At 42.5% G+C, this 26886-nt stretch overlaps 1 protein-coding gene across 1 annotated transcript in view; it reads left to right on the plus strand.

Moving 5' to 3' along the window:
* The window catches only part of SNX3 (sorting nexin 3), a 406515-nt gene that overhangs the window by 368781 nt on the left and 10848 nt on the right, over positions 1 to 26886 (plus strand). The gene's annotated exons all lie outside the window — the stretch shown is intronic.

Raw genomic sequence — 26886 nt, forward strand, 5'->3', positions numbered from 1 at the left:
ATGACGTTCTTTTTTTCCTAAATGCCACACAAAAGGAAAAACTTCAAAAACTTAGTGGAATTAACATTTAGTAGAAACATTCAAGTCATGCAGAATACTGTAACAGTTTTAAGTATAATTACTAACGGGGATGATTAAAATGAGATGAGGGCACGGTAGGGTCTCCCTGAATTTTGCATTTATTTTGCTTGTGTAATTTATGTAAATTGCTATTCAAATTACAGTATTTAGAAAATCTAGTTATTCTACTTTTATACTTATTTTTGATTTAAGGCAGTGTTCATTATGTGAACAATGAAGTTATATTATACTTGTAATCATTTGGCTGGGTTGCAAATGATACTGCTGTTTGGGGAGAGAGATAATAACTTTTTACTTTAAATGCAATCATTTTATGGTGTTATTAAAGCAGTAGTGAACAAAAACAATGCTGGTTCAAACGAATGTTCTATTTCTTTGTACTTGTTTACTTCTAGCTTGGTTTACTATGCAACTTTGAAAATGTAATCAACGGTATAATTTATTTTATTACTCTTGCTTAGGATATGCTCCTTTTGGGGTCATTCAGCTTACTTGATTAACAAATATTTAAACAGACAAATTTTCATCATAACTTCTATGTTTCTTTTTGCAGCATGAAATTCTGAATTTCTGCTAGAGTGACCTTTTTCTCCTTGTTACAGTTTGAAAATGTGTTCTTCGCTATTTCTTATAAGTTAAATATATTTACTTATTTTTTCTTTTGCTGGGTGGTCATACGCCATGATGTCTGTTCAGCAAGGGAGGCCATACAAAAAGAGAGATGCAACTGCTGGCAATACAAAGAGCACAGAAAATATAAAGTTAGTAATGAAACAGGTTTCAGGATGTTGCAGGTTTAACCCAGTAATACAAGTGTCAGTCAAACATCTGTGAAGTAAAGAAGTGACAGACTTAACATGATGGATAAATACTCAGCTCTTCTGGGATGTATACATCAAGAAAAAAAAAGTATTTGCGCAAAAAAAAAAGAAAAAAAGTTGACAAGAATGAATGAGCTTGCAGCCATAGGTATGATGTATTGACAACAACAAGTTGCTGCTTTTTCTTACCAAATGTACAAAAACTCGCGTGCATGTATAGGGTTGTTAGAAGGCATGGGCTTTGTGAGAGAATGGGGGAGTCACTATATTTGAAAACAGCCTCTGCTGTACTTCTGTACTTCTTTCACATCCCATATGTAAACTGAAAGACCCTTTTTTCATTTTATTATTTCTTTCAGAAATTCGTAGTACTTTAGATTTTTTTTTTCATTCCAAGGTACTAAAGGGAAAAAAAATTGAGATTACTCTTTCATAAAGTGACGTTCATCATATTGAGTGGTGCTGCAGTAGCTGCATAGGTTATATCTTGCCCTGGATCACTTTGTCCCTTTCATCATACTTTTTGATCACCTCTGCAGCAGAGGGGCAAAACACAAAAGCTTTATCCAATGGAAAATTTAAATGTTGTCATCTGGGAGGTTTTGAGACTGCGTCCATGTAAACCTCCTCAAAACAGTACTAATGGCCATAGTCCTGGAAGAAATATCAGCAGAGTCGTACATACACTCTAACAGTGAGTAATGACCTATGCAGTAGAATAAACTAAGTTATTTAAAGCAGAATTTTCCTCACAAGAAGAAACTGCAGATAAGCCATTCCTTATACTTTCACATTTTCTCAGAACAAACTTTTAACACAAGCCTGACAGTTCAAAATTCTGAAAAATCAAAGTTGCAGAAGTGTGCACCTTTTCCCCGTACCTATCAATAATTTTCCCATCCTTATCAGAAGTAGGACTGAAACTAAATAATTGTTTAGCAGCTGTGGGATCAACTAAAGCTGTAGATGCTGAGTTAAGTTTCGGAATAGTGTATAAAAATATAAAGGACTTTGGAACTTTATACATTTTATCTGCCATTGTAGGGGCAGCTGGCTGACTATCAGGAAAATTGCAAGGCAGTAACACACACATCCTCTAAAGCAGACAGAACAGGAGGAGTGGGTGCAGGTTCTGTAAAATTCTTCTGTCAAAATTTCTAGTATTTTCTGAGGGACTTGGAAACCGCAGTGTTCTCTCAGTGAAAACACTTTCTAAGAGTAGTCTCAGAGAAAGACACCCCTCCCGAATGTGAATCAAAAACTGAGCTCTGAGTCTGAATCAGAAATCTGTGGAAAAAGCCTGTCCCTGCATCAGATTGTTCAGATTCAGAATCTCATATCTCTTCAGGAAAAGAGGAATTTATCTTTCTTTTACCAGAAACTACTTTAAAAGTACCAGTAGCCTGAATTAAACTCTGGGCCAGACTCTGTAAACTACTCCTATCCAAAGAAAATTGAGGAAGAGTAGTTAACTATGTGTTTGGTTTCCTATTTCTTTTTTACAGGAAAAATGGTGACAACCGTGTTACTAATGACAGCAGCAGCTTCCCCAGAGATGGGCACAGCATTCTGACACAGCAGGGAAAACCATTCCTGTTTCCTTTTCCAGAACCAAAAAGAGTACATCTCCCTTGCCCACTGAGGAGACCCCTGAGGTCTTAGAGGACATGGTTAATGACCGGTCATGGTTGCTGTAGGTGCTACACCAGAGGGGATCCAGGGTAAAAGATGAGTGGTCTGAGGTACAACAGTTGACCATAGCAGAGTCGCACACTTTAGGATGAGGCAAATTTCTAGCCTGCTCTGGTGGCAAAGACTGTTTGATTCATTTTTTTCTTTTTGTGGCTGGAAGAAGGAATGACCATAGGACTTGGTAGTCTGTTCCATGGTCAAGCTGAATATGGTACACCTTTCACAGGGAAGATGAGCAGTGGTTGCTGGTAAACACTATCAGTCCACAAAAGTTTTTACACTTAAAAAACACTTTATTTTACTTTTGTGGGGCTGGCATAATGTTTTTAAACACAATTATTCCACAGAAAAGTTTTCAATTACTTTACATCATTTTTAAACTGACAAAAAAACGAGCTCTGTGTTCAAAAGTACATTAATCTCAAGGCAGTCCATTAAAGCAAAACACTCATTGCTTTTAAAATAACTTTTTTGAAGAGGAAAGTAATAAAACATCAACAAAATTAAGAAAATGTCAGTCTGTTTTCTCCAAGGGCAAGTTATCTGCCCAGCAATGAAAACCACAAGTCACCCATTGATCTTCAAAAGCCTCAGAGGAGCGTACTCTTTGGCAGCATTAAAGCTCTGAAGGGCTTCACACCCAGACTTGTCTTTTAGTCAGCTCAGCTTGTACTCACACTGCCTGACTGTTTGGGAGTGTGGAAAGTGTCCTGAAACTTTGGAAGCTGTCCGGCTGTTCTGTCCTTGGCAGGATATAACCCATATGGCTAAGGCTATTGCAGACATGATCATTTAAACATCTACTGTTGTCAGTTCATAGGTCTATAAAAGAGCAATGATCACAAGGGCTTTACCATACTAGCCATGCAACCCAACTTGGTTTTGTCCAAGTTCCTTGGACTCCTGTGTGATGGGCTATGTTAGTGAAGAAGTGTCTAAGGGTTATGTATGGGGGGTATGTTAGTTGGGGATTGATGTACTTACTGTCAACCTCTGCCCTTCAGAGACATGGGGGTCAGACCGGGTAGTGACTTTGCGATTTCCCATCCAGTGATCATAGTTCCTTTTGAATAGGGTCAGAGGTGAATTCTGCTTCACTTAGATGGGTAGGTTATACCATAGCGTGGGGTCATATGGTAAGTTTAACATGCACAACTGTACTTTTCCTGCCATCCTTTCTCACTTCCCCTATTTTCACCTTCCATTACATAACCTTGACCAGAATTCCCTTATCCATCCCTTACAGACAGCCTAAACACTGTTTTTTAAATACCTCCCATTTTCTACTCATCCCATCTTAAGCTATCAGCTTAATAAGTCTCACCCCCACCTTGCAACATCTCTACAAGCTTACTTGTCTGTAAATGAAAATGTATGCAAAAATCTCCACTGGGTTCACCATACCTGGCCCACTTTTACTGATTAAATTTTGTACAAATTGCAGTCATGCTCAATGTCAACAAAAGCCTTCTCTTAGTCTAATAGAAATGTTTGTCTACCTGCCCCTTCCCTTCATGTTCATAAATGCTCTGTAGTCTGAGAATCAAAGATACTGTATCCCTTCACTTACATGTCTAAAAATGTAAATCTCTTTAGGTGACTACCCTTTTAGTCTTTTGTTAAGCAGCTTTGTACTCTGTTTTAGATCCATAATTAAAACAATGAGTAAAACGGTTACACGTGAAAACCAATTGGTTAAAAACACAAAAAAAAAATCTAGCAAAGCTAGAACTTCCACTGTGCGATACCTTAAACGTCTTGAATCAAAGGCAATATGGGATATATGTAAATTACCATTTAAGGATATCAGGTGTTTCAGCTAAATGGCATTTCTGAATGTCCATGACTTTTTTCTTTTACTTTTAAGTCTTTTTATGGACAATTTCAAGCCAATAAAGCCAAACCCCTTTAGCTGTGGACAAGCATGTTTCTGCTTCTTATGACATCATCAGTCTAGCATAAGAAGAATGTTTGAATTTTGGAAACACAGGGTAGTCATACCCAACTGATATCCATAAACCTAAGGGTTCTACAAAATATCCCAACTAACAAACTAAAACAATGACTAAAAAAGTCACACAGGAAAACCAATTGGTTAAAAACACAAAAAGAAAAATCTAGCAAAGCTAGAATTTCCACTGTGTGATACCTTAACCCTCTTGAATCGGAGGCAACATGGGACATATGTAAGTTACCCTTTAAGGATAGCAGGTGTTTCAGCTAAGTACAACCTTAATAAATGTTTGTCTTTTCAGCTTTTCCCGGTTATGGGTCGGCACAGTGGAACTCCGGTCTGCTAATGATTGGCAGTAGATTTTTATGGTGCCAAGTTGCCAGCCTGATGCCCAACCTTCAGCGAAGGCACGCCCATTGACGCATGTCTTTCAGAGGCCACTCGACTGCGGGGAGGACTTGCAGACTTCACACAGAAGGCACTCCAGCAGAGAATCGAACAGGAGAACTTCTTGCTGTGAGGCAACAACGCTACCACTGTACCACTGCGGATATGCAACCTTAATAAATAAATACAATGATAATAATAATAATTAAATACACCCTTAGGTTTATGGATATCAGTTGGGTATGACTACCCTGTGTTTCCAAAAGTCAAACATTCCTCTTATGCTGGGCTGATGATGTCATAAGAAGACAGAAACATGCTTGTCCACAGCTAGAGGGGTTTGGCTTTATTGGCCTGAAATTGTCCGTAAAAAGACTTAAAAGTAAAAGAAAAAAGTCATGGATATTCAGAAATGCCATTTAGCTGAAACAGCTGATATCCTTAAAGGGTAATTTACATATATCCCATGCTGCCTCTGATTCAAGAGGTTTAAGATATCACACAGTGGAAATTCTAGCTTCATTAGATCCATAATTAACAGACACGATCGTCTTAAAATCAGGCTCTAGTGTGAAATATGTTGAAAGATTTCCACCTACTCTTCCTTAACTAAAGTCCAAAAACTTGGATTTTTTCAGGGGGTTCATAAGGCAAAACATCCCTCCTGGAAACATTCCCATTACATCTTTGCCTACTTTTGCCATTGCAGATCTCCTTACTAATCATTCCTCTGCTTCACACTTGCATGCTCATTAAACATTTTTTCCATATACTATTTAACTTGCTCATCTGCACAACTGCTTTAATTAACATTTCAAATTTGTCTTTTTTTTTCTTTGCATATTGCAGAACTAGAGGACACACAACCTCTTCATCAGCCACATAGTGCATGTTTGACACTTAGAACTTTTCCTTTTATAGTTTACCAACCTCATCTGTATTCCTTTAATTCTAAAAAGTGCATTTTCTTTTTTGGACATTCCGTTGCTTGTAAGACAGTTTTACTTTTTGTTACTATCTTTGTATTCAGTTTTACTGGCCCATCTTTTCGGATTCTATGAATCTCACAAGGGCTAATTGGCTAGGCTTAAATTGGCTTGCAAGGGCAGTTAGTCTAGTACTAATCTATGAACCTATGAACAGTTTATGTAACATCTTGCTTTAAGTCCCTTCACCATTTACACTTGCAGTCATAAACTGCCAGACAGTTTTCTCTTCCTGAATAAAACTTAAACGTGTACAAGTATATTTTGTTAGAGAGAGAGACTGAATTTCCACTTTCTTCTCTCCCCTATGCCATATCAGCACACAGTACTTTACTGAAAAATCTGTTGATTTATGAACACAAGTACCTGTTGTGGATATAAGTACATGATTGGTGTACAAACTGTTTCTCCCCACTAAACAACTAATGCTTTTAAGGCCTGCAATTTTAATCTAGTATTTTTTCATCACTTTCGTTAAGTGCTTTGCATCAACAAAACACTGTGTATTTTTCCCATCTGGAGTAGTACAAGTACCCATCTTGCACACAGTTTTGGCAGTCTGCGTAGTTATTGTAAGTAGTCTTATTTACAATGTAGTCATCAAATTCCTTACATCAAAGTGACACTCTCATTGACTGTACATGTTGATAAAAAATTTATAGTCGTTTAGACTGCTGTATTAGTTCAGTTCTAGCATACGTGTTACTCTGTAACACTACACAATAACAATAACAAAACCTAAAGTACCCATAAAGTGGTAAGGGACCTGGGATCACAGGTTGACTGCAACCTTAACTTCGACCACCACATGTCTACCGTTGTAAGGAAAGCTTTCCGCGTAGTTCACTTGATTAGTAAAGGCATCGCCTTGAGAACAAAAGACGTTATAACCCCCCTGTACTCGACACTTATCCAGTCCACAATGGAGAGAACTCCCCATTTGGTATGTACCATACTAATCATGTGCAGCAATTGGTGAGACCTCAGAGGTTTCTAACAAATAAGATCAAGGGCCTCCAGCATGTGCATAACAGACAGACTAAAATCCCTGTCACTATACTCCGTACCATTTAGACTTCTTAGCAGAGACTTATGCCTGGCTTACAGAGTAACTCAAGGCCCAAACCTAATGAACTTACTGCATATCCATAAATCAAATGGGTCTAGGGCTACCCATTCCAGGGACTTAAATGTGACCTGTTACTTAAATAGAACGTGCTGGAGAGACAGATTTATCTCCCAGTGATTGCCACATCTTTGGAACAGGCTACCAATTCACGTGAAACAGGGCACCTCTAGGACACTGTTCAAGAGGAACCTGGATGAGTGGATGGGGCACCATAAATTCTTAACGGGGATAGTGCCCACAACCCTCCTGGACATTAGCATCATCACTAAATGCAGACGTTGGTATTTACTAGTACCTCTACAGTATTACATTGGGTTGAAATGGTTAGGCTTAAAATGACCTCCAGGTTGATAGCCTAGTAATCTCCTATGATGCTATGATCCTGTAAGAGAGATGCTAGGTCTGCCAGAGCCATTCATTCATATAGGTACATACTGTTGAGTTTTTTGGATATGTGTTAATGTGGTCAAGTATGTTTCATGTAGTTTTGAAGTGAGTGAGAGAGAACAGGTTGGAAGTGTGTTATGATTTGGACTTGGTTGGTATGAGTTGTCGAAAGCATACAGTGAGTGTGGGTGTGTGTATGTGTTTGAAAGTTTGCTTAAGGTGAGTGATCTAAAAAATGAATGAGCACTTGAAGGCAGCACAATGAGTTTCTGTAAGTTCGTTGGTGTGAGTGTTTGAAGTGTGAGTGAATAGAAGAATAAATGAATACATGGTTGAAAGCATTCAGTTTTCATGTATTTCTTCACACATATAACTATGGTGGTTGGTGTGAGTGGGCAAAAGTGTGTTGGTGTGAATGGTTCCTTTTGGAGATCATCTGGGATAAACAGAACGATTTGCAAACAGCTGTGGAGACACTCTGCTCAAATGATGATAAGTTGTAAGTGTATCTGCCCAGATCCCTGCAAACTGTCGGTTTTGATGGAAGGTGGTATTGATGTCATATGAATGGGGAAATGTGTTTCTCGGATATAAACATAGTGCATTTTGTAACATCTAATTTGAAACCAGGAATGTGTAGAGTCAAATGACTGAGTTTCTGTAGGAGAGCTGATGATTTGCTCCGAGTTTGCAATTGTAGGCATTGTGGGGTAGTGATGGGCCTTGAACTTGCGGTTGGACATTAGAGAAGTAATGCCAAAAAAGAGACAATCCAAGATTGACCTCTGTGAGATACCATTAGAGTCAGTCTTTCATTTAGAAGAAACACTAGCTGCATTTACTGTGTGAGTTCTTCCTAATAGCCAGTTGGCTATCTAGCACACAGAATAAGGTTTATGCTGATTTCTGGTAGCCAGTCAGTGATGCCAGCATAGGGGGGTTATATCAAAGGCTTTGGCCAGGTTAAGATAGGTGGCATATATGGAATATCTGCTTGCGATTTTGTTGACTTTTTTCAAGGGAGGTGACTAGGTTTAGGAGGCAGTATCTGCCCTTGATATAGGATCATAGGAGGCTACTAGGCTAATGGCCCTGGGGTCCTTACAAGCCTAGCCAAGAGTTTATCCCCAAAAAAGGAACCTCTTTCAGCACCTGTCGTCTTGTCAGTGAGGGACAAAGGTGGAACCCCTGGGACAAATCTGTTTCCCATTAACTGATTGAGCATGTGCTTGAGGAGGATGTGAGGTACTCTGTTTGACATGTATGGGAAGTCTGTTCCAGAGATGGGGCAGTCTCTGTCTCTCCAGCAGGTTTTGTTGATGTTGCATATTAGATTCAGGCCTTTTGAGCGGGTAATGTGCGAGGAGTTAGACTTATGGCTATGGAGCATCTCTAGTAGGGCAGTGTCTGATATTGCCTTGTAGGTGAGACACCGCTTACCTCTGAGCAATCTGTACAGTACCGAGTAGAGTGATAGTGATTTGAGCCTGTCCACATAGGACAGCTGTTGGAGACATGGATTCTCTTTGTGAGGTATTTCTGTGGCCTTTCCAGTTAGTGCAGGTGTTTGGAGAGGTACATACCAAATGGGTCATTATACTCCATTATATGCCTATTGAGGGAGGAGTACAGAGAGGTAATAACCTCCTTTTTTTCTGCATGCAATCCCTTTACTTATGAGGTGAGCCAAGTAAAAGACTTTTCTGACCACTGCCGCTACATGATGGTCAAATGCGAGATTGTCATCCTGAGTGCCCAGGTATCTCGCCACAGGTTCTGTGCCGAGGGAGTTGCTGTTCATGTGGTAATCAGTAGGGGCTGTGTTTTTGCCGAATTGCGTTTAACTTAAGGCCATGACTTTGGCACCAGTCATTTTTTGCTGTGAGACCCTCTTGCAGTATGTTATCATTTGAGGAGTCAGTGACAGCACCCAACTTACATTCATCCACAGACTTGGTCAGCCACAGGCCCTTTGTCTTTGCCTGGACCTCTGAGAAGTAGTTGACATTCTGTAGGGGTCCCAGGACAGATCCCTGAGGAACACCACTAGTGACAGGTCTGCTGTCTGAGATGGTGGCACCTATTTTGACCTTGTGGGTCCTATTGGTGAGCCAGTTGGCCCACTCACCTGAAGAGATGGGGATTTATGCCAAGTTCATTTAGCGTTTTGATGATGCCTGAGTAGGGGATTGTGTCAAAGGCCTTGACCAAGTCAAGGTAAGCTGGTATGTACAGACTTTCCCTCATCCAGGTCCTTGGTGACAGTCTCAAAGAAGTCATCCAGGTTCAACAGGCAAGGTCTGCCCCCGACTAATCCAAATTGGGTTGGGTCAAGTGCTTGGAGATTGCGTATGTCCTTGTTTATGAGATCCATAATAATACACCCCATGGCTTTACAGATCAGACTTGTCAAGATAATGGGGCAGTAGTTTCCTGGGTCAGTATCAGCACCACCTTTATGCAAGGGGATGACACTGGCAGTTCTCCACTCTGCCGGAATGAAGCCTGTAATTAGGCTGTGGTTTAATAGGGTGCTCAGTGGCGAAGCTTGTTCTTGCTGTAGATGATGCAGCAGCCTGGGATACTGTCAGGTCCCATGGAAGCAGTGATCTTTTCCTTGGATAGGGCCTTTAACACTTGATGTGTGGAGTGAGGTGCGGGACTAGTATCGGGGATGGTCGAATGGGCCTTTGGAGGGGATAGGAGGTGAAGTTTGCAAGGAACCAGCTAGCAGGTTGACTAAGTCAACAGGATCAGTGTAAGTGGTACCCTTGAGTACTAATTCAGAACAAACCTGGGCTTTGCCATGGAGAGGTTCCTGAAGTAGCTGAAGAAGGCTTTGTGGTTTCCTTTTGTTTCAGAGGCTAATTTCAATTCATAATTGGCTTTGGAGGTTTTCACGAGTAGTCTAATTTACTTGTTGAGGCTGAGGAGGAAGTGTTTCCACTTTGGAATTTGTTCATTTTTACCCTTGGACAACAGTTTCTTCCTTTTGTTGTAAAACCTGTTGATAGAGGATGTCCACCAGACAGGAGCAAGTTTTAGTTCTGTTGGGTATGGCTGAGTTCATGCAGTTATACAGGTGCTTATATACTACATTGGTGTACTGTTCAGCATAGTTGCTTGCATCCTCTGAGGGGGCGGTGGTGTGAAGCTACTGATACCCTCTCTTAGGCATTTGTAGTCAGCGTTTGAGACGTTTTTTAGCCTGGTTATGGCTGATGGGGTGGGAGGATGGAAACTTCGAATGAGACAGATGACCTTTTCTTACCAGGTGAGAACATACTTTGGAAGTGGTGCAGCAGCAGTCTGTCATCTCCCCTTGTGGGGGATGAGACGAGCTGGTTTAGTGCATTAGAATTGATGAAGTCAAAGAATCATTGGGTGAGTGCATTAGTGCAGGAATAATTCACCCAGTCTGTGGTGGGGTAGTTGAAGTCTCCCAGGATCTGGGTATTAGGGGGTACCTTGATGGAGTCAAGTAGGTCCAGGTAGGAGGAGTGGGTGTCCAGAGTCATAGGGGGGTACTATAGCTGGCAATAACATGGGTGGGTGTCTTGTCAACTGTCACTTGCACCTGGAGTAATTCCAATGCATCATGCTGGCAAACCAGTCTGGAGGTGTGCCTGTCCTTAATGAAGATAGAGAGACTCCACCTCCCTTAGTCTTTCCATCCTCATTTTGGGGTCGGAAAGTGTGGGATGAGGTATAGCCTGGCATGGCAGGGGTGCTCTCCCCAGCCCTGAACCAAGTTTCCATGACTGCACAGACATCGGCATCTTCCAGTGTGAGGAGTCTCCAGCGAGTGCATTTTCAGGTTAAAGCTCCTAGCATTAAGCAGCGTGACCTTCAGTTTGCTTTTTGACAGATATTTTATGTTGGAAGAATTGTGTTTGTGACATAGCCTAAAAAAAGAACAGTGGGGGAGGCAAGAGTTTTGGCCATGATCCAGAACCCCAGGGTTGACAGATGGAGACCATCTCTGGCAAAGCATCGAGGCCTGTCAGCCATGTCATTACCAGGCAGACAGAGATGGATCCCCCTGGAAAGACACCAGGAAACTAAGCCAATTGTTGAAGTCAATTATTTTTTGTTGGTATTGTGGTATTATCTTGGTGAAGGTAGGATGCTGCTTAAGGCTAGGGTCATACCTGCCTGGGACACATACTCTGAGAGCTCAATTAGGTCTCTCTTCTTCTTTTAGCATTCTTGTGTTTTTTCCTATATGATACGCAGAACATTTTTTACAGTTAGATATGTATACCACCCCTTTGGATTTGCAATTCAATTTCTGATGAATATAATACTTTTTACCATTAATTTCAACCTGTTCACCTTGATACATATACTCAAGTACACGTCGCATTTTTTCATACCTCCACCACCTTCTTTCCTGTAACATCGTTCAATGAGATTTTTTGATATTCCTACGCTTCTTTGCAGTCATTTTAATACCATTCTGAAATTTATTGGTAATAATTGATTCCTCATCCAAAAGTCTCCAATTTTTAAAAATTATTGATTTAATTTCAGAAGAATGCGCATTAAATGTAGTTATAAAGGCATTAACGTAATCAATTCTCGTATTTTGATTAGCCCTGTACATTTCCACCAATAATCCATCTCTGTTAAGAATAGGTACAAAATAACCATTTTCTCTTTTTTTGTTTTACTTCGAGAAACAATTAATTTATCAAGTCCTCTGGGTAGCCCCTACTTAAAAACATGTTTATAAGATTCTTACACTCATCAAGAAATTCATTATGTAAACTAACCATCCTTGCGGCATGCACCGATTGGCCTTTTATAACTGCTCTTTTGTTGATAACAGGATAGGAACTTGTGTAATGAAGAAAGCTATTCGAATATGTGGGTTTCTGTGAATTTTTGCTGCAAACCTCTTGTTGACATTGTCCTTTCTCAGATTCACATCCAAGTAATTACCCTCCTGTCCATCAACATTGTACGTAAACCTCAAAAATTGAGTTGTGTTATTAATATATTCCATAAAATCATCCACCTGCTGCTGCTCACCCCTCCATAAAATAAAAATATCGCAAATATAGAACAATGATGTACTGTTCATATGCACTGTTAAATATGTGCTTCTGTTCCCATTGGGCCATTACCATGTTGGAAAAAATGGTCCCATGGGGTGAACCCATAGCAACTCCTACCTTTTGTAAATAATAAATCAACATATAAGTTAGTGTCCATTTGTGATGCTCCTTGTTCAAATAGAAACTCTTCTATCATATTTACGCCTTCCTGCTGAGGAATCACAGAGAAAAGATCTTTTACATCTATCATTAAAAATGGAGCATCCTCTGCATATTCAACTGCATTAATAAGGCTGAGAAAATGCCAAGAATCTCTACAGATTTGCTTTTGACCATCTAAGTAACCTTTCAATTTACAATCTAAAAATTTGGCACATGCATAAGTTGCGCCCGTCCACTATTGATCTTAGTGGTGGATTGTTTATATCTTTATGCATCTTAGGTGAGCCAAAAATACAAGGAATGGTAGGTGCAATAATGTGTAAGTAATTATAGGTGTCAATGTTGATTCTGTTTTCAAGAAACAAGTCATTAAGAAATACTTCAATCTTCTTTTATACTACATTAAGTGCATTTCTGCTAACGTCTTCATATGTGGCTGTGTTAAGTATCTGCGTTATTTTATTATTATAATCAAAAACATCCATTACCACCGCCCTTGTCCGGCTTCAAATGTACCTTCTTTAACAAAGAGCAGCAAGCTAGTACTGTCCTCCCACAAGAAAAGTTAATGTGGTCCTGGAGATCTGTCGAGCACCAAAATCCTTAACCAAAAGAAACAAGTAATTATAATGCCTGTTTTCGCCTTGATTAAGGTGCAAGAATGCATAGCTTATAACAACTCTGTAGAAGACAGCATCTGGTTATGCGCCACTGTCCTTTTTGAATAGATATGAAAAACGGGCAACAACCAGTCAGAAATATCTTGAGCAAGCAAGCTCAGGGAAGCCTGAAGAGATAGTAAGGCTAGTGCTTTTAAGCTGACAGAGCAGCAAATCCAGTACTGTAGAACACACACCCACACACAGACAAAAAAAAAAAAAAAACACGGGCCTCAAAGTTCATTCATATGCTGAAGTTCATAGTTAAATAAAACAAATCTCAGCACTTCAGTGTTGCCTGTGCCTTTGTCCTCCTTGCTTAAGGCACAAGAATGAGTAACGTAAGGCAGCTCATTACATGTCCTGTATTGGTGAATGCTGAGAAAATTGAAGGAGTTTGGATTTTGAGAGAGACTGAAGAACTGGACTACTGCATGGTTGAAGACTAAATTCTAGAGGGCTGTTGTAGAAGAGCAATGTCATGGCTGAGAAAAGTAACTGGTGTATTACTGCAGGGGGTCGATCATGGTTCCTGTACTTTTCATTGTTTCAGACATGTTTGAAGGGAAAGTAAACAGGAGTAACACCCTAATATGACACCACAGTAAGGTCATCTATGGAAAATGGGAGAAGGGTCTAAGGTAGAATATGGAAAGGCCCATCAGATGAGCAGAAATTTGGCTTTTATGATTCACTGCAGACAAATGCAAAATATTGCCCAAAGACTACAATTGTCCTAGTGTGAAGTATTAGAGGGGGGAGGGGGAGTGAAGCTGATGGCATCAGACAAGAAAAGGATCCATGTTGTTTATATCCAGATTAGATTACTATGAAAAAGCGTGAAAAGGCACTGGCAACAATAAAAAGAATGCTAAGGTTAGACTCAAGTAACAGAGGTAATGCTTCCACTCTACCTGGTAGTGTAGTATTTAGGGTGTACTTTGTGCTATTCAGGAGACTGTACAAGAAGGGCTGCCCGATTGCTTGAAGGTGACCACTGGAAGGCCAGTATAAGTGTGCAGAGAATGGAGGGCAAAGAGTATGAACAGGGTGGGAGGTTGGCATAATGGTTAAGGTGTTTACCTTACGTGCATAAGGTACAAGGTTTGATTCTCACATGGGATAATTGGCTAGGCTTAAAATGGCCCTAAAAGAGCAGTTAGCCTAGTACTAATCTATGAACCTATGAACAGACACTAAAGGAGTTTAAGGCTCTTCTCACTGGAAATGGTATGAGATGGAGGACACAAGTTTGCAGAAGACTGAGGGGGAACACAGGCAGCTGATTATAGAGACCTACTGAAACTTGAATCTGTATAAGCTCTCCAATTAGAGGGTTTTTTGGTCCCTTTGAATGGACTTGCTAGAGTACTTGGTGGGGCAAGAGAATCCATGGAAGCATTCAGGATGGCATGGGTACAGTTTGAGTGTGGAAAGGTGGAATGGAAGCTGGAGGTAAAATGTTAAATACATGTAAAGGGCTGACTAGATGAGTTTGTCTTCTGCTGTTAGACAAAATGTAATATAAAGGTCTTTAACCCTCTTAAAACTGGAGATGTTTATTGTCTCTTGAAGAGCAGGACACTTGCCATTCCATAACTTAACAGTAGCAGTGCTAAAAAACATATTTCTGTTTGCCAACTTTCCTGTGTATGTTTTGCTTTGCGATGCTAAAAGCCAAATATCTATTGCCAGATTTCCTGTGAATATTTTGATGTGTGCCGTTTTGTGATCTGGGTGGGTTAGAGAGAGTCTTGCATAATATAACCCTAAAGATTTAGTACATTACTGTTAAAGGAGGAGAATTAAGCTGAGCGTATCTGAGTATAAACTTCCCAGTTATAGCCTTAGTTTTAAACCAGCAGAGTTTAACAAGCATTATACATTAGCTGGCATTATAGTGATTACATATGGCAGATTTTGAAATGCAGTGGAAAGTGTATTCCGACTAATCCAAATCTGCAGTTTGAGAATCATGAGGAATGATATTCGGTGTAAAAGAACAAAAAAGTTTCAGCAGTGTTATTCTGATTTGCTTCTGTATCATGTTTGTGTCTGTGGAGGAGTCCTATTCATTTCTTTGTATCACTGCACTGGTATGCTTAGCGAAGACAAGTCATGGTCTGTTTCAGTTCTGTTTTGTTTCTAAGTACAGTACCTGTAATTCTGTTAGTCACTCAGAAAATTCCATTTTAGTCGATTCTGCACATTTGTGCTTCATCTTTGCAAAGATGCCTGCCCTCCTTTAGAAAGTATCACACTCAATAAGATCCTGGGCAGTCTAATCTGTTGATCTGATCCTGTTCATGTCATTCTTCTTTACAGATGGGTCTTGGATCCGAGCCGGCAACTTCTCATACAGATCAGAGCTCAAGCTCCTCCCCTTCCCATAATGCCTTGATACCTTCTAACCCTCCGATCTTGTTTGCCACTGGAATGCTTCAGAAGTAGTCCAGGCTCAAGCTTAGCAGTTCTCAGATAATTGTTTTTGTTTCCTGATTTTTGCTCTTTTTAAGGTACCTTTCTTCCTTGTTTATTTATAGTTCCTCCCCTCCCAGTTAGAGCTTTTCAGTTTAGTTAGGCTTCCCCTCCCCCAATTCCGGTGCTTGGTACTTTGCGCTCTTTCCTTTCTTAAAGTAGTTTCTATATGAAAAAAAAATATCTCTATCCTTGCTTTCTTCTTAGTGAGTATGTTTTATGATTGGTGTTTTTCTCTTAGGATGGCTGAAAAGCCTTCAAGGTTTAAAAGACCGTCCTTGGGCAGTTGGAAGATGCCACGTTCCAACTTGCACCAGGAGTGTCTGTATTGTTTAGGGTCGGTGCACCTGGAGGTTGAATGTGATATTCGCACCGCATTCAACCCCAAGAACTTCGTAGATCACTGACACAAACTTTGCTGAAAGGCTTGGCTCAGGGCAGTCCTCTGCCTTCGGACTCCCCTTTCAAGCCCTCACAGAAGCCTAAGAAGAGACCTCCTCCTCCCGTGAGGGGGGGGGGGTCCTCTTCTTCTCTTCTAGAAAAGCCAAAGCTCTCAGATCACAGATCCTTGGATCCCAAGTCCAAGCTATTTGGCTTCGGATCTGAGATGTGCCGTTTCGAGAGCTTCGGATTACTGTCGCATCCAAGGCCTCTGCAGAGCGGAGGCCTTCAGGTAGGAGCAAGTCATCCCTGAATCCAACCAGTTGGTTGGTTCTGTCTGGTACACCCTCCAAACCTTCAGATCCTACCAGGTTGTTGGATCTGACAGTTTTGTCAGATCCCAGTTGTCATTGAAGGTTTCTCTTCTCTGTTCTCCAGGAGGTTGGATCCAAGTCATCAGAGCCAATCTCCTCCCCATGGTCATAAGACTGCGGGATTCAAGTTTAGATCCCCAGCAAGATCTTGCCACTCTTCAGCTTCACCCAAATCCCCCAGAAGTCTCCTTCCCTTCGACATGGATAGGATGATGTGGAGTTTCCTCAAGGCCCAAATCGAGTTGGGCTTGCTGAATCCCCTGCCCATGTGCCTAGGGGACCCTCCCCATCCACAGGTACTCCACTGGCCTTTTCCAATCCATCAGGTTTTGTAATGTCAGGATTAGGAGTTTTCTAGTGAGAGGCTGACTGTGTCAGGTATTCCCCCATTCTCGACACTGTTAGGGTCCCTGGCTGGCTCTTTCCCGCAGCCCTCAGACCAGGGTGGGCCTTGTCTCTGAGGGGCCGGTGTGAGTTCCCAGCGGGGTAGGTTCGGGTCTGGATTCTTTGGACCACTTTATTCCCTTGGGAGCTTCGATGCTGGCCAGTTAGGGGCCAATATTGTCTGGGGGCTTCGTTCCTGCGTCGGGGTCCCTTCTCCCTTCCCAGGTGGCCCTGATTGCTAGGAGTGGGGAGGGCTTGGTCCAGTCTATCAGCTTTCCGGGCAATAGAGAGGACCTTCTCCAGTGTGGCAGTTGCCTCTTCTTCTCAAGGTCCTCCCCAGCCTTTCTCGGGATTGGGTGCTGGGGCCTTATCATCCATCCAGGGTCATCCCTCCAGTGAGTGCCTTCAGATGGGCAATGCCCCACTTGGGGTACCCATCTCTTCTGAGTCCTCCCCTGAGCCCAGTATGGAGGAACCCCCTCAGAAGAGAACGTGTAAGAGGAGGCACTTGGACTCCCCCAGAGAGTCCCTCACTGAGGGCACAGATTTTAAGGAGGGAGACAGGTCCCCCAGGCCTCCGCCTAAGGAGGTTTTCCTTCGGGACATCCTGGAAGTTCTCAGAGAGGAGGATGGAGTTTGGGATGGGCCCATCTTTTACCTGGGTTTCTACCCCTTGCTGATGAGCTTATGGACTTTATTGCCACCATGGCTTGGAAGGAGCCGGACACGGTGGAACCTGTGCCCAAGAAAGCAGATAAGTTCCTCAGTCCTCCTAAGGATAGGTCTTTTTGGAGCAAAGGGGTCCCTGTCGATGCCATCATGGTGGCAGCTGCCTTTAAGAAGGAGCTAACTGAGCAGAGCTCCTCGTTCCATCCCCGAACAGGGAGTCTCGGGCAGTTGACCATTTTGGAAAGCGTGTGTTTACCTCAGTTACTTTTTGGTCTGAGAGCAACTAATTACTTTTCCCACTTTACCTGGCTTCAAACGGATTTGGTTTCAGAGCGCATCACTTCTCTAAGAGTTATTGCCTCTAGAAAGCCTCAAGTTAGTCTCTCTGAGGCTGTCCACTTACTTTTTTAGCCAATGCTTTGATGAGGCTGACCTCCAATACTGTGGAGGCCACCTCTCAAGTGGCAGGTACTGCATTGCTATCCAACGGCACGCCTAGCTTCACCTTTGTGGATTTGCAGAACCCTTTAAGGCATCATTTGCTAACGTCCCCTTTGATGGTTACACTTAGTTTAAGACCATCTGTTAAGGAAACTTTAACCCACAGTGAGCAGGAAGGCAAAACTGTGGCCATAGTGGGGATCAAGTTTTCTATTCCCCAGACATCCTTTTCCAAGACCCAGAGGGGAAGTAAGAAGCTTTGGTTCTATAGGAACTCTGTCTTCCTTTCAGGAAGCTCCACAGGAATCCTCTTCCACAGGCCGGGGCAGGGAGTTCAATGGTAAATGCCGCCCTAGGGGCCGAGGGGGTCCACAAAACCAGGGCGCTCAAATACCCTTCTTGGAGAAGCCCTTCCAGGCTCCTGAGGTGCTGACTGACTGTCCTGCCTTGGAGACAGTCTGGGTATTCTCTCCCTTCACTCACTAGCCTGGACAAGTCTAACCTCCAATCAGTGGGTGGTAAAAATAATTTCCAGGGAGTACTCCATTCCCTTCTCTGTCCCCTCAATTTGAAAATTTCTCCCAGATGTACCACCCCGCCAAAGGGAGTTGGCCTATCTCGAGGTGCAAGACCTCCTTCGAAAAAGAGCTATTCAAGAGGTCCCAACAGGACAACGAGGGTCCGGAATGTACTCACTTCTTTTAGGTGCAGAAAAAGACCAGGGACCTGTGTCCAATTCTGGACCTCAGCGAGCTAAACCTTTCTATCAAGAAGTCCACTTTCTGGATAGTCACTGTACAGTCCATTCTGCCTCTCTTGCGCATGGACGACTGGATGTACTCAGTAGATCACAAGGATGCGTACTTTCATATAAAGATTGACAGACACTGCAGGAGACTCATATGGTTGGGGCCAATTCTTATCAGTTCAGCCCTGCCCTTTGTTCTCATTGTAGCCCCCTGGGTGTTTACCAAATGTATGGCAGTGATGGCAGCTCACCTCTAGCTGCAAGGTTTGCAGGTTTTTCTGTACCTGGATGATTGGCTTCTCATGGCTTCCACTAAGCATCGACTAACACTGGAGACCAGTTATTTCCTCAGTCTTTTCCAGTACCTATGCATCACAGTGAATCTACCAAAGTCCAATCTAGTTCCGAGCCAGAACCTGGAGTTCATCATAGTCCTGCTGGACATGGTATCGGAGACTGCACACTGCCATTAAGTCTCTCTCTCGTTGGATTTAGCACGTCCACCTGTTCATTTGATTCTCAGAGTGCTAGGCTCTATGGTGGCTGCCATTCAATGGGGCCTTCTCCAGGTGTCGTATGTGAGTTCTGCAGTTGACCCTGGCAGTCCAGTGATCCATTCTGTCTCAGCCCATGTCTGACAGCTAAGTTGACTCAGATGTGCAGGAATTGTCTTGCTTGGTGGCTTCCGTCTCAGGACTTATCTCTAGGCAGGCCATTTTGTCTTCCCCTGCCCAAGACCACAGTGACCATTGATGCCTCCCTGTTGGGATGGGGGGACATTTTCAGGGCAGGGCAGTTCAAGGCACGTGGTCCCCCATAGAGACCAAATTGCATATAAACATCCTGGAGATGAGAGCAGTACTTCTAATGTTGCAAGCCTTTCAGGAATGCCTCCCTCTGGGGACCATAGCAATTCAGATGGACAACATGGTGGTTGTCTGGTATATCAACAAGCAAGAGGAACACTGTCTTTTCCTTTGTGCAGAGAGGCCATGAGATTGTGGGAGTGGGAGATGTCTTCCAACCACTTTCTTCTTGCAACTCGTATACCCAGGAGTTCCAACATACTGGACGACAAACTCAGCACGTCCATCTTGAGTCCTCATGAGTGGTCCCAGAATCCATCAGTGGCAAGACAAATCTTCAACCATTGGGGGTCAACCACATTGTGCCTTTTTGCTTCCCCAGTCAACCACAAATGCAGCAATTACTTTGCCCTGGTTCTTCCATCAGGTGAGTTACCCAGGAACATTCTTGTTCATGATTGGCCCCCGGTCTCCTCTCTGCTTACCCTCCTATTCCCCCAATACTCCAAGTCTTACAGAAAGCTCACCTTCTGAAGAGCTGTCTCATCCTCATTGCCCCTTTCTGACCTTGTCAGGCATGGTTCCCTTTCCTGAGGCCTGCTCTGAAGTATCCACTTGGATACTAGATCCCATTCTGGATTTCATCTCCAAGCCCTGGGGGCTTCCACTTCCCAATCTCCGGAGTCTTCCTCTAACCGCATGGGTTCTTCAGTTCCAGTAATCATTTCACAGTCCAAGATTCCTTCCCTGGTAAGGAGCAATTATGGTGGCTTCTCAAAAGCTGTCTACAAAGAAGGTGTATTCTAGTAAGTGGAAGGGGTTTTCCATCCCTTTTTCAGGGCCAATTCCTGATATTTTGCTCTTCTTATCTTTCCTTTTTCAAGATGGGGTGAGTTTTTCTACCATTAAACTCCAGTTGGCTGCCATCTCTAATTTTTATATCCGCGATGAGCCTATGTTTTCTTCCAAACTGTGCAAAACCTTTCTGAAAGTTTTTCTCCTTAGGCCTCCTATTAAGGATCCATCTCCATCATGGGATTTGAACTTGGTACTGCAGTCCCTAACGCAGAAACCTTTTGAGCCAGCTGGCTCATGTGATATTAATTTTTTTCCTGGAAGATAGCCTTTTTAGTAGTCATTACTTCTGCCAAGAGGGTCTCAGAACTTCAGGCTGTGTGCATTAAGCCACTGTTCATGATCTTTCATAAAGACATGGTGGCTCTTATAACCTAAATTGGCCTCTGAAGCTAATCTCAATCAGTTGATACAGCTACCTGTCTTCATTCCGAAATACTCAAATAAAGGAGAATGTATCATGCATTGCTTAGACATCAACAGGCAATTGCGTTTTTATCTAAAAAGAACTGAGGACTTTAGAAAGTCAGATCCACTCTTTGTGGCCTTCTCTCAGAACAGAAAGGGCCATGCAGTTTCCAAATTGACTATTTCCAGGTGGATTGGTAGTTGTATTTCCTGTATTTATGCTAGTCTGCATTTAAAACCATCTTGACCAGTTAAGGCCCGCTCTATGAGGTTTGTGGCTGCATCTTCAACCTTCCTGGGTAGACATTCCTTGGATGAGATTTGTGGTGCTGCAACTTGGTCTAATCTGCACACTTTCATTTCGCAGTACAAATTGGGCCTTAATGTCTAGGAACAGAGCTTCCTTTGGTTCCTCCATGCGCCGGCATATTCTTCCCTGAGGCCACCCAGGGTACATAGTAGCTGAAGAGACTGACCCATCTGTGATGAATAATGATATGGATAGAGTCAGATAAAGAGTTATGTACTTACCATAACTTGACATCTAATCTATCCAGTGTCATTATTCATCACATTCCCACCCTCCTTCCCTCTTTCATCTGGGGGTTCTGACGAGGCTGAAATGGCTTGTATTTGATGAGACATTTTTGGTATTCTCTTGCAGTTTTTTTCTGCATTTCAACTAATTTAACAAACTCCATCTGAGGGTTAGAAGGTAGCATGGTCCGATCCAAGACCCATCTGTGATGAATAATGACACTGGACAGCACAGATGCCAAGGTATGGTAAGTACATAACTATGTCTTTCAACCTGCAAACATAGCCTAGAATTGTCACAAAAAGACAATAAAAATCACATATACTCGACCAAAACAAGATAAAAAAAGCACCAAAACGAAGAAATAGAGGCAATAAATCCAACCACAGGACTGCCAACGTAACTTTAAGTGCTTTCACTCGCTTTAATGCACATGAGCTTCATCAGAATTAAAGTGAGTGGAAGTGCTTTTTTTATCTTGTTATAGCCTAGAATTGTGTTTTATTCGGCACAGCTGAGAGCCTAGTGCAGAACCACAATCTTGAATGTCATATTGTATGTCATAATTTTGTGTCTTACTGAGAGATACCACAGGAAGAGTGGTAGGACACTAAACAGGTGGTAATTTTCAGTCATTTAGAAAACTGAGAAATACATAAAGGTTGTTAGAATCACTGAGAGTGGGTGTAGTTCAAGGAGAGAAGAAAGCAAATGAGTCATGTGTCATGAGAAGGAAGAGTTTAAATAGGAATCAGCCAGCCAGGCTAAGCATGTAAGGGGGTGATTAGTGGAAAGACAGAGCCATATAAGACAATAAGAAGTGGGTAAAGCGCAGCATGAAAGACAACTATGTTCATCTGTCATAAAACTGTGGCCCTTGAGAAGTTTAATTAAAGGAATGGTGAGTAGACATTGCATACCATGAGGGAGCATTTCCACTGGGAGAGCCAAGATTTTTCAGAATCTAAAAAGAGGCTCAGAGATTTCCTTTTACTTCCTCAACACAGGCCTCTAGCCATTCCACCTGTGTTACATTGTAGATGATGTGTTTTCGGAATCTTGTCTTACCCCTGACTCCTTACCTCCAGCTCCTGTTAAGCCTGATTAATATTAGAGTTCCTGACTCTCATAAATTCCTTTTTAAAAACCCTGCCGCAGACCCAGAGACTATTTCTCAGGGTCTGACAGAGATTCTAGGGCACTGGATAGATGGGGAAAAGAGGTTTACACATCTGCTACCTTGGCTATAAGGGCCTTAAACTGTCAGTTTCGTATGCTCAAATATCAGCAACATGTCATGGAATTGCTTGAACAGAAAATGTTAAACTCTGAATGTGCAGAAAACAAGGAAATGCAGGATGTATTGCATGCAGCTGAACAAGTTGGAAAGCATACTTTGCAATGTGGTTTTGATTCTTTGGAGGCCTCCTGCAGGGGCGCAGTTACGGGTTCTGTAATTAGGAGGCATGCTTGGTTAAAGGAACAAAATCTGCCTGATCATGTGAAAGTTAAATTATTAGATGCACCTTTACAGCATGATACTTTGTCTGGTGTTAAGGCAGAAGAAGTGTTAAAGAAAATGGAGGACAAAGCTAAATCAATGCAAACTGTCAAAAGATTTTTTACAAGTACAGCCACCTAGGTTTAGTAGACACTGGCCTACAAAGAACTGGTCCTTTCCTGTGTCAGACAGACCTCAAAGGGGCAGATCCAGACGCCCTAGAGGCAGATCCCAGGCGGAAGTTTCATATAGGTCAAAGCAATGGGGTTCTTCTACCTCCAAAGTTGGAGAAGACAAATCACAACCTTACAGGAAATAGCCCTAATGACTTCCCCCTAAATGCGCCAAGCACTTATCTCCTGGCAGCACCCTTAGGGGGAAATTAGCACTTTTCTCTCAAAATTGGCACATTATAACCCAGGACAAGTGGGTTCTAAACATAGTGTCACAAGGCTACAATTGCCATTTCCATACCCTGCCAAAGGCAAACGGATGGCCAGATCTGCCAAAAAATCAATGGGCAGAGGCACAAAAACAAGTCTCATCCCTCATGGACATAGGGGCCATTCAACAAGTACCAGAGCAAGAGCAGGGACAAGGATTTTACTCAAGACTGTTCTTGGTACCCAGAAAGAACCAGGCCTGGAGACCAATACTGGACCTATCTATTCTGAACACATTCCTGGATATACCAAAATTCAAAATGTTAACTTTACAGCAGCTTCTGGCTATGCTGGGCAAGAATGCTTGGCTTGTGACTTTATACTTAAGAGGCATACCTGCATGTCCCAATCAGACAGTCATGCAGAAGATAACTCAGATTCAAGGTTGGCTCAATGCATTACCGATTCTCTACACTACCCTTTGGCTTATCTACTGCGCCCAGGGTCTTTACAAAGTGCTTTACTTTACAAAGTGATTGCATTCTGCAGACAGAGGAATACAAATATATCCTTACTTGGACAACTGTCTAATTCAGGCAGAGAACAAGGACATTCTTCTACAGCATCTGGCATTTGTGAAAAGACTTCTAACATGCCTAGGGTACACAGTCAATGAAAAGAAATCAAAACTAGTACCCTCTCAAGAGATAATATTCCTGGGTGCAAGCTTAAATACAACTGCTCAGATGGCTTATCTCACGCCAGACAAACAAAGGCAACTGACTACCTATTTCAAGATGTTGGCAACAAAGGCCCAGTTATCTGCAAGAAAAATTCTGCAGGCTTTGGGCTTCATGGCATCCTGTATTCTACTAATTCCATATGCAAGACTACATGTGAGGAAACTTCAATGGTAACTAAAAAGTGTTTGGACTCAACATTGCCACAGCCTGGAGGCAATAATTACTCTCATTCCCTGCCTGCATCAGGAGTTTCAGTGGTGGTCGAGGGCTTGTCACCAGAACAAGGGACAGCCATTCACATTACCCCCAGCCAGGCAGACACTAACAACAGATGCATCAGATTTATGCCTAGGGGGCCCACATGGCAGAAAGATGCATTCAGGGCTCATGGCCTTCAAACCAAATGCATCTACATATCAATCAAAAAGAGATGCTAGCTGTTCAAAATGCCCTGACAGCCTTCAAGGACCTAATTCATCCGGGACAACTACTGATAAAGACAGACAATACCACGGTCATGTGGTATATAAACAAGCAGATGGACACACATTCTTACCCCCTTTTCAGACTAACCGTGACTTTGTGGGACACAGCATTGACTTACCAAGTACACCTGCAGGCACAATTCTGCCAGACGAACTAAGCAGAAACTTCATGGATCCCCACGAGTGGCACCTGGATCCACAAGTCTTCAGCATGATAACAAGGAAATGGGGATGCCCGGACATAGATCTATTTGCTTCACCTCACAACTACCAACTAAAAAGATTCTGCACAAGGACATATCACAGACAAGCATGGAAAATGGATGCCTTATCTTTCAGCTGGAAAAACATATCAGTATATGCCTTTCCTTCACTGCCACTCCTCCCCAAGGTACTCCTAAAGGTCAGACAGGAGAAGCCAAAGATGATACTGATTGCCCCAGACTGGCCCCGCCAGTACTGGTATCCAATCCTAAGGATTTGTCTCAATGCCCAGCTTGGACCTTCCCTCAAATACCCCATCTACTTTCCCAGCAAAACCATCAGATCTTGCACAGCCAACTCAGGACTTTAAACCTGGCAGCATGGCGGATAATGTGATCATACAAAACACACCTCTCAGTAAAGCGGTGATAGATGTCATTTTGGAAGCCAGAAGGCCCAGTACTAGAAAATCTTATGCTGGAAAATGGAAGAGATTCTGTGCGTGGAACCAGGCACAAGGAACTGATACAGCTGTACCAAATATTCCTCAGATTTTGCAGTACTTAACTGAGATGCTGGACAAAGGCCCATCTTTTTCATCAATTAAAATTCATGCCTCTGCCATTTCGGCTCATTACAATATAGAGCCAACAATCTTTCCTCATCCTTTATTAAAGCAGTACCTCAGAGGAGCCAAAAATTTAAGGCCTCCAAGAAGATCACCAATACCTGCATGGGACTTCAACTATGTCTTGGAAAAACTCACCCTGCCTCCTTTTGAGCCAGCTGCTACTGCTGATATAAAGTTTTTATCTTGGAAAACAGCTCTGCTCCTAGCAATAACTTCTGCAAGACAAGTTTCAGAGCTACAGGCACTCATGGCTGTGGAACCTTTTATCATGTTTTATCCAGACAGGGTTTCTCTGAGGGCAAACCTGACATTTATGCCTGAAGTGGTGTCCAGTGTGGCTCTTAACCAAACCATTCATCTGCCAACTTTTTATCCAAATCCACAGAACAAGGGGGAGAGAATTCTGCATTCCTTGGATGTACACAGACAGCTTAGAGTCTACTTGGACAGAACCAAAGCTTTCAGGAAGACAGAGCAATTACTAGTGGCATATGCTGCAGGATCACAAGGAAAGGCTATCTCAAAGCAGACTGTTTCAAAGTGGATAGGCCACTGCATTTGTTTCTGCGATTTTCAACATGGCAAGCCAGTGCCTAAAGGCATTAGGCCACATTCAACCAGAGCTGCAGCCACTTCAGCAGCCTTTCTCAAGGGAGTACCAAACTTAGACATTTTAGAGGCTGCTACTTGGAGTTCAGTGCACACCTTTACAAAGCACTATCATCTGCCACTCTACTCTAAATCCAGGGCAGGCTTTGCCACTGCAATTCTGCAGGTCCTCATAGCCGCTCCTAATACTGTTTAGCTCCAGCCTCCCAACCATAGCTTTGGGAATCTACCCAAATATAATGACTGCAACAGTGAAACACGAAGAACATAGTACAGTTGTGTACACTTACCATAAATGTAGATGTTCGAGTGTATTCACTGTTACCCACCCGCCATCCCCTTTTTTTCTGCTGGAACTTATCTTTCCTTGTCTGATTTATACGACCTATGTGGTGTATTTGCTTATAGATTAAGGTCAAGTTTATATTGGTGCATGTAATTTTATATATATATAAATTTTGGCTACCCTTTTAGGGGGCACCTGACATCTGGGGCAAGAAAAACTGAAGAAAATGGTGTCGGTTCCTCCTTTTATACCCCTGACGACCTGAAGTCAGGGAAGGGGTGACAGCAGCTGATGCAGGACCCAAGACTTTGGAATTCAGGCCAACTGAGGTCAACCTGCCAGCAGGATTACCCAAATGTAACGACTGCAACAGGGAATACATTCGAACATCTACATTTATGGTAAGTGTACACAACTGTACTTTCTGTTGATGAGCCAGTTGGCTACCCATCTAATAATGTCTGGGTTATAATGCCCAGTTGGATGAGTTTCTCCATGCCTGAGTGGGTGAATGTGTCAAAAGCCTTGGCTAAGTCGAGATGTATGTACTGTTTTGCATTTATCCAGGGCTTTGACTTTCTCGAAGAAGTCCACCAGGTTTAACATGCATGATCTGCCGTTAGTGAAGCCACACTGGGTCAGGT

This window comes from Protopterus annectens, chromosome 1.part0, assembly GCF_019279795.1.
Source record: "Protopterus annectens isolate FY-2018-M chromosome 1.part0, PAN1.0, whole genome shotgun sequence".
Taxonomy (NCBI): Eukaryota; Metazoa; Chordata; order Ceratodontiformes; family Protopteridae; genus Protopterus; species Protopterus annectens.